Source organism: Sceloporus undulatus, chromosome 2 (assembly GCF_019175285.1).
Source record: "Sceloporus undulatus isolate JIND9_A2432 ecotype Alabama chromosome 2, SceUnd_v1.1, whole genome shotgun sequence".
Lineage (NCBI taxonomy): Eukaryota > Metazoa > Chordata > Lepidosauria > Squamata > Phrynosomatidae > Sceloporus > Sceloporus undulatus.
The window spans coordinates 331,547,183-331,560,591 of record NC_056523.1 but is presented as its reverse complement, the minus strand read 5'-3'; the positions used below and the strand labels follow the sequence as shown (position 1 = coordinate 331,560,591).

Below are 13,409 nucleotides of genomic sequence, written 5' to 3'. Positions count from 1 at the left end.
GGTATAAACCCACTTCTTCAGATATAGTACAAAGTGATATCCAGGTTCCAGGATGTAAAGCATATTTATACAGATGTGGGAGCGGGATGGAATGAAATAGGATTCAGAAGGATAAAGTATGTCCCTTGCCCTAAATTCTCAAAGGGCTGCATAAGGTGATAGGAGTCTTTCAGATCTTTACAGTGGTCAGTTAATGGTGATGTATAAATCTGTTTACCAAAAGTCGGTTTTCCTGGGTTCAAGATTCTCTCAGAGAGTATTCCTTTTGTTATATGTGCAATAAAGAGGACACCTGTCTGAACAAAGACAATGGCTTCATGGCACTATATATATGCCTTTGTTCATACTTCTGTTAATGCGTTGGAATGTGCGACTTTAATTCAGTCCAGCTGTGTCTCTTTCTAGTCTTCCTTTGCCATTCCTTGTTCCCAACCTGTATGCCTTGGGAGATTGAAATGTTCTGCAACTGTTTTCTAGGTATTGCCATTTCTAATGTCAGATTTGTGTCTGTTAATCCTCTTGCATGCAGGATTTGTCCAATGCAGAGCATAGAGGAGCACTGCTGGCATAGGATGGCATGCATCACATTGAAGGAAGAGGAAGTGAATGTATCCCTGATGATGTGGGTGATGTTATTGGCCCCTGTAATGTTGCTCCCAGAGGAGATGTGAGGACAGAGTTGGCATTTGGGTGTGTGGCAGGGCCCTGGCCCTGTATGACCATCCATGTTATGTATCCTGTGGATTATGGGAGCTGTTTCCAGCCCATCTGGAGGCTGCCAGGTGAGGGAGGCTGTTCCAGACTCTAGGAGGATGAGCATCAAATGTGAGTGACTGTAGAGGAGACCACCCTTCTTTGCCAACATGCAACTAGCCAGACGGGTGTGGAAGGAACTGCCTCCCATGCAGTCCTTCTTTTATCTTTTCGGTGCAGCTTGTGGGGCGCATAGCATTTTAGGCTGGCTTGCCTCCAGGGTGGGGAAGGGAAAGCTACCCAAGAGAGTCGTGTAAGCACTTGGCCAAAAATGGACTGCAAAACTGGAGATGTAAAAAAAGGAATAACCATTTTCTGCCTGCCTCCCCTTGCCGCCATGATGATTCACCATCTGCTAAAATTGGTGCTGGACCTTAGAATGTATGAAATGTTATTTTATATGTACTGTATCTTGGGGGCTTGGGGGTGAGTTGTTTGTCAAGCTTCTGAAAGGATTTTGGAGTGGGGAGGCTCTGAAACAACTCAGGGACACCACCCCTTTTCACCACCCACCTTTGTGTCTCTTTCTCGATCTTTGGATGGGGTTCTTCCGGGATAATGGTCTTGGAGAATTTCAGGTGAAAGTAGTGGTGGTGGGGATGCTGTGTGGAGGTCTCACCCACAATCAGGAGTATGATGGATGTTTGGGATCTAGAAAAAGAGGGAGAGATAGAATCACAGAATTTTAGAATTGGATGGGACCATCTAATCCAACCTCCTTCATGCAGGAATATCTAACTACATCACTCCCAAGAGATGCCCACCCAACTTTGGTTTAAAAATATCCCAAGAAAGAGAGTCCACCATCCTTCAAGGCAGTCTGTTTCACTCTTGAACAATTCTCATCACCATGAAGTTCTTCCATATGTTTAATTGGAATCACCTTTTATTTAATTTGAATCCATCAGGGTTTGTGTCCTTCTTTTTGGCGCAGCAGAAAGGCATAATAATAATAATAATAATAATAATAATAATAGGTTAAATCTTAGGAAAACATACCAACATGAAGAATTACAGGATTGCAAAGTTGGAACAGACCTCTGGGGCCAACCCACATCCAGGGCAGGAATCCACAGGTGAAACTTGCTTGAGAGGAAGCCATCCGTCCTATGAAGAAAAATCTCCAGTGGAAGAGAATCAACCCGCTTCTGAGGGAATCTGTGTCAGCATCAAACAGTTGAAGCTCTTCCCAATGTTTACAGCTGTTTGACAGAGGAATGGATTCCTTCAGAAGATGGGGGTCTCTTCTTTGTTGGGTTTTAAGCAGAGATTGGATGCCCACCTCTCAGGAGCATTTGAGGGATGGCTTTTCTTCCGCTGGCATTGGTGGGCATTGGTGGGTTGTCCTTGGAGGTCCCTTCCATCTCTGTAAGTCCATGAGAGAGTATTGGTGCTGGTGGAGGAGACAGCAAGAAACAGCAGCCTGGGGTGTCCAGGGTCAGTCTGTCGCGTTTGAGAAGAAGCACAAGAAGCTTAGCCTGGGCAGGTGTGAAGAATCTGGAGACAGGTGGCCTCCTAGCGCCGATGTGTCCAACCTCAGAGGGGCCTTGCGTGGCACAAGGGATGGTGTATGTTAGGGAGAGGGCTTGGGCTCAGGGCCCAAGGGATGGTTTGAGGTGCACTTGGGGTCCCACAGTGGCATCTCTGGGGTTGAGGTTAGACTGGTAAAGATGGCACCATGTGTGTTGGGTGACCATCCAACCCCATTCTGTCTAGTAAGAATGCATAGAATCACAGAGTTGGGGGAAAGCCCAATGGCCACCCACTTCAACCCAGTTCTGCCTTGCTGGAATACATCGAATCACAGATATAGAGAGATCTTGTAGCACCTTTGAAATTAACTGAAAGAAAGAAGTTGGCACCATGAGCATTCGTAGACAAAAGTCTACTTCCTCAGATGCATTTGGAAGTAGACTTTAGTCTACGAAAGCTCATACTTCCACCTTCTTTCTTTCTGTTGGTCTCCGAGGTGCTACAAGATCTCTCTACATACTGATTCTACAGACTAACATGGCTATATCTTTGAATTCTACCAAAAGAATCACAAACTTGGGAGAGACCCGTAATGGCCATCCAGTTCAACCCCTTTCTGCATTGCAGGAATACATGGAATCATAGAGCTGGTGCAAATGACCTCCGGCTGGCTCGCTTACTGGTGGGAGATGCCCCCCTTTTCCTTCTCTATCCCACCCTTTCCATGCCAGCCTCACCTGACCCCCTGCCCACCTACCCACCCACCCCTCCATTCTCTTGTTGCTTGTCTCTGATTTGCATACTGTGCTTCCATTGGCTGGCCCAGCACTAGGAGAGGTGTGAGGGGGTGGGGTGTCATAGTGACCCCTGGCTAACTTGGGGGGGGGGATGTCCAGAGCAGGTCAAACTAGGGGGTCAAAAGGACAGCAGGAGGGGACCCAGGCTCAAGAGAGCTCCCCCCCCCCACTGCAGGGCTCCAAGGTGAGTGGCGAGGGGCACGGAGCAGCCCACCAGGTTTCCAGTTGCCTCTTGCCAGCCACAGTTCTCTCCCCACTGCACCAGTTTCCTTATACATTGGGCCCTCCACATTTGCTGGAGTTAAGGACACAGGACCCCCATAAAAGTGGAAAAATCACAAATAAAACCCCCATATTTTTAAAAGAACACTTTTCTAGCAAGCTCTAGGTCCTCCAGCACAACTGTATGGTCAACACCTGCTGGAAGCTGACCATAGAATTGCACTGGAGGACCTACAAATGCCTAGTGAAATGTTCTCTCTAGGAATCTCTAGGTCCTTCAGTGCAGCTTCTGGTGAAAGTTGGCCATAGAGTCATGCTGGAGGACCTAGGGATTCCTAGACAGAACATAATCAAATCTGCAAAAGTCAAAGCCGTAAATATGTAAGGCCAACAATATTTTGCATTCATTTTTCTAGGCTGGACTGAAGCACCCTTGGCTGTCCAGAATGAACTTTGAGAGCCAGTGAAGAATATCCTCCCTCCCTGTGGCAATTGGTGCCTTCCATGTCAATGCTGGGAGGGAATCCACTCCTGCTTTTAGTCTGAAATTTAAAGGAGCTGTCCATAGCACTATCCTGAAAATCAGGAATGATCCAACACAGGATGAGGAGGCATTTCCCCTCTTACTGGCTGAGCACCCCCTTCCTCTCCCAGCTTTGAGACCCCAGAAGGGTCCCCTTTTCCCTTCTTGCCAGAGGTGAGGGGCTGATGGATAGGGTGATGGATGGCATCTCCCCTTCCTCCTTTCTACTGCTGCTGCTGTGCTGAAGCTGGGCGAGAGCTCCCCCACACCCCCTCCTCTGCTCCTCTGCCTCTTTGTTTTCTGATAGCAGCCTCCTGGCCTCCCTTCTCATTCCTGTGCCGTAGTTGTGGCAAAGCAGAGAAACCTGCCTGCAGAAGAGGAGGAGGAAGAGGAAGAGGATGGTGACAGCCCCTTGGTATGGCACATGGAAGGCAGGGAGGGCAGTGTCTGTGCTGGGGGAGGGAAGTGTCGGCTAAGGCCCCTTTTGTGTACCTTTGGGGGAAATCCACTTGCTCCCTGGTCCCTCCACGAGGGGCTCTTGGCGGGAGTTGGGGGTCGGAGGTCACGCTCTCCTTTGGAGAGATTCAGCTCACTGCTGCTTTGGCGGCGGCGGCTGTGTGTCGCCTCTCCAACAATGGAATGATCCAGCCGAAGGGGCTCTTTTTGGTATTTCTGCAGACTGGGGTGTGGGTGTGGGGAGAGGGACCTGTGTTTTTGTGTGTTTGTCTGAAAGGGGGGCAGAGGTGGTGGTAGTGTGGTCAGGCGGTCCTGGTGTTTGTATGTGTGCCTGAGTGCACGGGTAAAACCGAACTGAGGCTTAGCAGGAGCTGTGCAAGGAGGATGGAGAGGAGAGGAAGGGCTTTTCTTGATTTATGGTTGTGTGTGTGCGTGTGTGCGTGAACAGGGTGGGAAGGGCAGGAAGAATTGCAGGTGGGGGGGAGAGAGAAATCCAGCAGGTGCTGTGTCCCTGGCACACTCAGTTTAGTTCTTCTCTTCTGTACATTCCTTAGCAGGATTCCAGCAGCTTCCTCATCCTCCCATCTTTTCTAGCCTTTCAGCTGCCCTGTTCCTTTGAGGATTGTGTGCCAGGCTGCAGGGTGCCCATCTCCCCTGTGTGATTTGAGGTTGAGGAGGCTCTAGACTGGCCTTGCAAAACCGCTGCTGTGAAGTGCAGAGAAGCATCTCCTAAGAGCGTAGTCCTACCACAGCCTACTGCTTGCTTGCCTGCCTCTCCACCCTGAGGAACCTGGAGCTACCTACCTTGAAGCTGGAGTGTGGCATTTACCACAGGGTCTCATAGCCCCTGTATGGCCCTTGGTTCAGTCTGGTTCCTTCATTTCTCCTCCTTGAACCTGTGTGCTTTACCTTCAGGTCAGGCCTGGCTTTCCTAGAATCTTAGAATCCTAAAGTAGGAAGAGACCACAAGGGCCATCCAGTCCAACCCTCCTGTCGTGCAGGCACTCAAAGCATACCCGACAGGTGGCCATCTAGCCTCTGTTTAAAGACCTCTGAAGAAGGAGACTCTACCACTCTCTGAGAGAGTGTTTCATTGTCGAACAGCCCTTACCGTCAAGAACAGCCCCACCTCCTAATGTTGAGGTGGAATCTCTTTTCCTGTAGCTTCCATCCATTGTTCTGGGTCCTATTCTCTGGAGCAGCAGAAAACAAGCTTGCTCCATCCTCAAATGCTTAAGCATATGACACCCCCTCAAATGCTTAAACAAGGCTATCATATCACCTCTTAACCTTCTTTTCTCTAGGCTAAACACCCCATCTCCCTAAGTCGTTCCTCATAAGGCATGGTTTCAAGACCCTTCACCATTTTAGTTGCCCTCCTTTGGACATGCTCCAGTTTTTCAAAATCCTTTTGAATTGTTGCACCCAGAACTGGACACAGTATTCCAGGTGATGCCTGACCAGAGCAGAATAGAGTGGCACTATTACTTCCCTTGATCTTGACACTATATTGCTATTGATGTAGCCTAAACATGCATTGTCCTTTTTAGTTGCCACATCACATTGTTGACTCGTGTTCAACTTGTGGTCTACTAGGACTCCTAGATCCCTTTCACACTTAGTCTCCTCAGCCAGATGTCCCCCATCCTATCTCTGTGCATTTCATTTTTCCACCCTAAGTGCAGTATCTTACATTTCACTGGTGTGAATTTTGGCTCGGTACAAACCACCACTTTGCGGCAGCCTGGGGTCAAAATTAGGACTTGGGAGCGCAGAGCGTCCGCATGCTCCATGGCCTCCTGGCACCATGTTGGCACGCATGCGTGTTCACATGCTGCAAGCTTATGACATGCCTTGTGCACCACTTCCAAATGGTGCAGCACACAAGAGATGTCACCATGCTGCTTCAAGGCGCTAATGGCACCTTGTTAACAACGCGGAAAGGAGCTGCTTTTCGCAGTTCCTTTTTGGGGCGGATTGTTGCCGTGCACGTGTGGTTGGCGTGGCAATGATCTGGGGCAGAAAGGGGTGGCGTCTCGCCCTCCCTTCCTACCCGTCTGTACCGGGCCTTCATTTTGTTAGCTTTGGCCCACTTTTTAGTCTGCTTTCTGCTTTCAGGGAGTATGTTTCAAAACCATTTGATTCCAAGTTCTCACATTTCCAAGATTCCTGTAAGAAAATTATGTCAAATTTTCTTATGAAGTTGTTAAACGAGTAGTTGGCACACTTACTGCGCCATCCAGCAATATTCCAAGATAGAAGTGATAATTGACAAATCTTCTGAGCTGACTTGCGCCAATCTGCAGGATGCAAAGATCTTCCAATAAGAGGTTCCACGGTGCTATCTTTTAAAGAAAGACCTACTCTTTGCCCCAGTGGGGGGGGGGGGGGCTGTTGATCTCTGATGACCTATTAGCTACCATATTATTCTTTGTTTGAGGAAGCAGATGATTCTCAGACAATTCCGAAGTGGCAGGTTGTTCCAGAGCATGTTCAATAGTAATCAAGGAGGTGTTTAATCTCCTCACATTTGATATTTGTGGCTTAATGTTGTTACGTGGTGGTATGTCAAGTGATTTATATGGAGACCTTAGTTCCCATTCTCCAAGCTCTCTCATTGTGAGCCACGCAGATGTAGTATCCTTACCCATGTCTGCAGGGCGTGTTATGATTGCAGGGACTTCAGTTACATCTTTTTTTCATAATTTTGGAGAAGAAGATTTATTTCCACAGAAACTTGGTGGAGATGGGCAGGTGGTTTCTCGGCCCACAATTTCAATTCATGGTAATAAGCTTGCTCAATTGATTCTGCTGTCCAGGGCAAATTTTGCCCTTTTTGGATCTTCTTCCCTTCCATTATGTTTCGCAGGTAGGATCTCAAACAGTCTAATCTGAGTAAGATGTCGTTCTGAGCCTCTAGGGGCAAGACACTGAAAGAATGCAACAAATCTTTGTCGGTTTCATCCAAAAGATCCTTTCCCGGAATTATTGAGTGCAGGGGTTTAGAAACCCCAAGGCTATGATGATCCTTGGTATACACTTTGGCTGTAGCTATAGATTTGCCATTGGTAAGACGAGTATCAATCAGCTGATGGCAAACTTTAACTTGTGGGATTTTTGAGATGAGTGCAATGCGTGGCAGCAGTGGTATTGGTGGTGCCACATTTTGGAAAAATCTTGTGACACCTATACCTCTCCGCTTCAACTTGTCTCTGTGATTGTACACCCTTGAGGTCTTTGTTTTTGAAATGTGACCACTACCCTTACACGAATGCCATTTGAGTGTAGGTACTCAACATGTGTTAGATCTGCAATATTATTAAGGGCATCAGGGATAAATTCCCCTAATACGTTCCAAAGGTGGATTTTGCGCTCTTCATGGGACAAGGTTCCTGTAGGCTTTGGATAGTTTAGTAAGACTAATTTGGTTTGATTAAATTTTAATTTCCAATGTCCATCTGTCAGAGGCATCTCCTTGTTTACTCTGGTTTTATTTTCTAGCAGAACGTGTGCCCATGGTACTGCCTTACGTCTCCCAGAAGCTGATGGCATCTCCTCCAAACTCTGATTCTATCATTTTGGAAGAGGCAGCCAGAGTTGCCCCTGACACAATTTGTTCTTTGCTGAACAGTAAACTACAGATTAATTTCTCTTTTAACTGGTATAGCTATTCTGCTGTTGCTGTTGTGTGCTTTCAAGTAGTTTCTGACTTATGACTGAGGTCACATTTTCATGGGGTTTTCTTGGCAAGGTTTGTTCAGAGGAGGTTTGCCATTGCCTTCACCTGAGGCTGAGAGAGTGTGACTCTCAGTGGGTTTTGTGGCCAAGCAGGGAATCGAACCCTGGTTTCTAGAGTCGCAGTCCAACACTCAAATCACTTTATCACTAATGTACACTATAGTTCTCTTTTCAAAGCAGATCACACAGCCTCCCCATCCTTTTTCTCAGCTGCCCACCTTAACATGGTGAAGGGGTTTGACTGTGTTGGATTCAGCTCGTCAGCAGCACGACAAGGCCAGGTGAAAACTTCCAGGCTCCCTTTCTCCTGTCCAAAGAGAGGTCCAGGCACACAGCCTCCAGCAGGATGAGGCTGGGTGGTGCTTGCTTTCTGCCCACAGGTTCCTGGGTCCTGCCACCCTTTCCATCCTCTTTATCTTCTTCAGATCATCCCCCTCTTCTCTGGCAAGTCTTTCACAATCCCTTGTAGCTGGACGGAGCCTCTTTCTTGCATTTTCTCATACTTGAGTCATTGGAGAGAGACGCTCGGTCTCCCCACCCGTGTCTTTTTTCTTTGAAGCAGGCCTGGTGGCTCCGGCTTTCTGACCACCGCCAGCACCACCCTGACTGCTTGCAGATTCCACTGCAGTGAGAGAGTGATGACCAGGCATCCTCTTCTGCCCTCTGAGTGTCCTCACAACACACAGACACACACTTTCACCTTGGAGGATTTGGTTTGCTTTTGCTCTTAGGAATTATTTCCAAACAACTTCGGCTTCTTCCTGGTTTGGACAGTTTCCAGACTGGAGAGAGAAAGTGCTTTGGAGCTTTTATCCTTAGCTCTGCGCTGCCTCCTCGCCAGTTCTGGTTGGAGCTGGGCTGCCAGAAATAGACAAAATCCCTTCCTGGGGCTTCGTCAGTAGCAGGAACGCCCAAGGCTCCTTTTCTGTGCTTGGTCCGAGAGACCTGGCAGGGCCTGAGGGAAAATGCTAAGATTCTAGAGCAGATCATTAAACAGAGAGTCTGTGAACATCTAATGGCAATTCCATAATCACAAAAAGTCAACATGGGTTTCAGAGAAAGAAGTCATGCCAGACAAATCTGATCTCTTTCTTTGATAAAATTACTAGCTTGTTAGATGAAGGGGGAATGCTGTGGATATAGTATATCTTGATTTCAGTAAGGCCTTTGACAAGGTTTCCCATGACATTCTTGCAAACAAGCTTGTAAAATGTGGGCTAGACAAGGTAACTGTTACATGGATTTGTAACTGGTTGACCGGCCGAACCCAAAGTGTGCTCAACAATGGCTCCTCTTCATCCTGGAGAGAAGTGACCAGTGGGGTCCCACAGGGCTCTGTCCTGGGACCAGTGTTATTCAACATCTTTATCAATGACTTGGAGGACAAAATTGGGGGGCATACATATCAAATTTGCAGATGACACCAAATTAGGAGGAGTAGTTAATACTCCAGAGGACAGGATCAAAATTCAAAATAACTTGAATAGAGTAGAAAGCTGGGCCAAAGCTAACAAAATGAAATTCAACACAGAGAAATGTAAGGTATTGCACTTAGGGCAGAAAAATAAAATGCACAGATATAGGATGGGGGACACCTGGCTGAATGAAACTACATGTGAAAGGGATCTAGGAGTCCAAGTAGACCACAAGTTGAACATGAGTCAACAGTGTGATGTGACAGCTAAAAAGGCCAATGCAATTCTAGGCTGCATCAATAAAAGTATAGTGTCTAGATCAAGAGAAGTAATAGTGCTACTGTATTCTGCTTTGGTCAGGCCCCACCTAGAATATTGTGTCCAGTTCTGGGCACCACAATTCAAAAAGGACATTGAGAAACTGGAGCGTGTCCAAAGGAGGACGACAAAAATGGTGAAGGGTCTGGAAACCTTGCCCTATGAGGAACGACTCGGGGAGCTGGGGATGTTTAGCCTGGAGAAGAGAAGGTTAAGAGGTGATATGATAGCCCTGTTTAAATATTTGAAAGGATGTCATATTGAGGAGGGAGCAAGCTTGTTTTCTGCTGCTCCAGAGAACAGGGCCCGGAACAATGGATGCAAGCTACAAGAAAAGAGATTCCACCTCAATATCAGGAGGAACGTCTTGACAGTAAGGGCTGTTCAACAGTGGAACACATTCCCTCAGAGAGTGGTGGAGTCTCCTTCTTTGGAAGTCTTTAAGCAGAGGCTGGATGGCCATCTGTCAGTGATGCTTTGATTGAGATTTCCTGCATAGCAGAATGGGGTTGGACTGGATGGCCTTTGTGGTCTCTTCCAACTCTACAATTCTATGATTCCATGATTTCTGCAGGTAGAACCAGATAGCCACGATTGCTTTAAGAGGCTTGATTAGGAACTCCCAGTCCCTTCCAGAAGTGGCCACCAAGCACTGTGATCAAGAAATGTGCCCTTTTGATCTCCAGACATGAAGCTGTGTCTGTGCATAAGTGTGTGACAGAGAGGGATGTACCTATCCCCAGCATGCTCTCAGGGCATACTGGCTCTTCCTGGACATGCACCAACAGTAGAAAAGAGGCTTTGAATATCATGCAGGTAAAAGGACCCCCTTCTCATGAACCTTGCTGGAGCTGTTAACTGATTGTTGCCTTAGCAAAACGGAAGGGTGACAGTGTTGATTTAGCTCACGTGTCATGGTATGTAAGGGAAAACTTCAGACAGAGCATCTTTTGCTGTTTCCGTGGGGTGAGGAGTTTTGAATCGGACTCCATGATATTGCTGGTGCTTCTCTTATCCATTTGCTCTTCTGTCCCAGTGTGGTCTCTTCTGACTGGAAGTAGCTCTCCAGAAGGTCTTGTCAACCCAGCTGCCCGAGGCCCTTTAATGGGCCACCTGGGGTGGCTCGGCCTTCAGAGTGCAGTGCATGTCCTTGGCCCTGGCTCCTTACCCTGGGCCACACTTAAATGACCAAGGCAGTGAGGAATAGTTGGGAAAAGGCCTCCTGATCTCTGGGAGGATGCAGGCAGCCCTTCTGGTCAGAGAAAATCCTCTGGCCATGTTTGGTCCTGCCTCCCCAAATGGGCATTGTTCTGGCCTTCAACATAGGATGACCTGACTGACACCCAGCATGCTATGGTGGCCTCTTCCAGGAAGGCTCAGTTCTTCCTTTCTTAGATAGCCCAGAGGGATGGTGTTGTCCGAATGAGCATGAAGTGGGTACCAGGTTTGGTGAGGATTTGGTGGAGCTGGATGGAACGGATACTGAGCAGTGTTTTGGGGTGGGGGTGAGCGTGTGCTGTGTGGAAAACAGGGGGAAGGCCTGGTGTGGGGGGAAATGGCTCTTAAAATCTTAGAGCTGGAAGGGACCCCAAGGCTGGATGCCCATCTGTCAGGAATGCTTTGATTGAAAGTTCCTGCATGACAGTCGGTTGGACGGGATGGCCATTGTGGTCTCTTCCAACTCTGTGGAGTTTATCACATTGGGGCTAATTTTGACATTAAAGAGAGATTAAAGGGCTTTAAAGCATCCCGTAAATAAAGCGAAAATGGCAAGTAATTGCGCAAATGATTATCACATGCAATTATGTAAAAAAAAAAAGTGATATCGGAAATGCATTGTCGCTGAAATCCCCAAAATAAAAAGATGCATGTTAATGCTTCTTTGTGACTAGTGGCGGGTTTTGTGCAATGTTGTGTAAAATAGTTTTGCGTAATTACATGATTTTTCTGGGATATTCACAAGATAAACTCCTGATCTCCCTCATGTCATAAACTCCTATGATTCTAAAGGCCACCTACTCCAGCTCCCTTCTGCCATGCAGGCATCCACTTCCAAATCATCCCTGAGGCATGGGCCATCCAACCCTTGTTTAAAAATTTCTAAAGCAGTGCTTCTTGAGAACCAGCAACTGTTGTCTCCCGCTGTGCCATATTTAACTATTGCTGTTTCTTTCTTTCCTGGAAACTCGATGCGGACCAGCAGTCGGCCACTGGTCAACAGACCACCTCTTTAGTGGTCAGAGAAGCCAGAGAGGGGGTCTGCTCCGCTGTGGAAGGGCTCTTTCGGTCATCGAGTGCTGCTAGTCAGCAATCTTGGGGTTTGCCTCCCCCTAGTTCCTAAGTGGCCCCATCTGTGCGTTTCCTTCCCGGCTGGCTTAGAGAGGGGCTATTTAAAACTCACTGAAGTAGTACGTGCTGGGGACCTGCTGCAGGGGCAGTGGCAGGATGGCAGTCTCCCTTTTTCCATCATTCTCCCTTCTCTTCTTGAGCCCCTCTCCATTCTTAGTTTGCTGGAGTAAGAAAAAGAGGAGGAGCAGAAGGAGGAAGGCCAGCCAGTGTCCAGCCAGCCTTGTTGGGTTCTGCAGTCCTGAGCAAAGCAGGCAGCTGCTTTTGCCTGCAAGGCCCATCGCTCTATATAAGGGTCCCCAGCTGGAAGGTGGAGGAGGGAGGAGCGCCTACAGGGACCAGGCTTCAGCTCCTGGGAGGGGACAAGCCCAGTGGAGATCGCTTTGGCCGGTAGATCCCCCTCCCCACTTGCTGACCCCAGCTTTCTAGCGTCTGGCTTCCCCAGGGGAGGTAACCCATCTGTGTGTCTGCCTGTCTCTTTCTGGAATGTGTGTGTTTGGGAGGGTTGTGTGTGCTAGAATGCCTCGCTTTCCCAACCATGGCTAGAATTAATCAGTGGATTTTGGGGGAGGGGGTGCAGGGAAACCAGCCTTTAACCAGCAAGTGTGGGAATGTCCAAGGGTGTTAGTGTCTAAAAATACAGAGGACCAAGGTTTGGGTGGGAGGCACATCCTCTGCGGCTTGCTTCCTTAATGGGCAGAGAACATTCTGTATGTTTCCAGAGGCACTCTTGGATTTGGTAGCAGTGGGCAGACTCAAGCGCCAAGCCAGGTCATTTCTAGGTAGATTTTGTGTTTTTTGGGGCCCTGTAATCTATTGGAAAGTTGGATACCTGATTCTGGAGATTTTCAGGAGAACTAATTGACTTCCCTTTTATTGGCCAGGAAACGTATGGGGGACTTGAAGGCCCCAAAACAGCCTTGAGGGCCATATGAGGCTCCAGGGCCACCCTTGTCCACCTCAGGTGCACAGGATGTTCATAAATAAGTTGTGATATAAGCTTTCCTAGACTTGGTCTACTTCTTCAGATGCAACTTCTTTTGCTGAGTTAGTCTAAAGGGCACCACAAGTTCCCTCTGCGTTTGCAATTAATACAGATCAGAGTTAGTGTCCATTACAGTGGCTGCTTCAGTTTTTGCTGCTTTGTATTATGCCGGCAGTGTATTTTTATTTCAAGGGGCTCCATGATTCCTTGTTCAGAGGAGGATGGGTTAGTTGCTGTGTCCATTGGCCCTGTAAACTGAGAAGGCTGGGACAGGATGGAGATGCATAACAGCACTTTTATTTAGTTATGATACTGATCTCTTTGATGGATTTCTTTTAAGTGCTTTTAATTCTGTGGATAGTTTAAGTGCATTTTGAGAATAG

The 13,409-nt window shown here is 47.7% G+C and overlaps 1 protein-coding gene across 18 annotated transcripts in view; it reads left to right on the top strand.

The window, feature by feature from the left end:
* Positions 1 to 13,409, top strand: part of FAM214B (family with sequence similarity 214 member B) — a 62,868-nt gene that overhangs the window by 28,113 nt on the left and 21,346 nt on the right. Inside the window, exon 6 of one of the 18 annotated variants that reach the window (XM_042451644.1) lies at positions 530 to 782. The exons of 15 other annotated variants lie outside the window; for them this stretch is intronic. The gene's annotated coding sequence lies outside the window, so the exon portion shown is untranslated. Of the gene's footprint in view, positions 1 to 529; positions 783 to 3,597; positions 4,184 to 12,246; positions 12,492 to 13,409 lie in introns of those variants that run through there. 2 more of the 18 variants (XM_042451649.1, XM_042451650.1) reach the window with 2 other exon arrangements.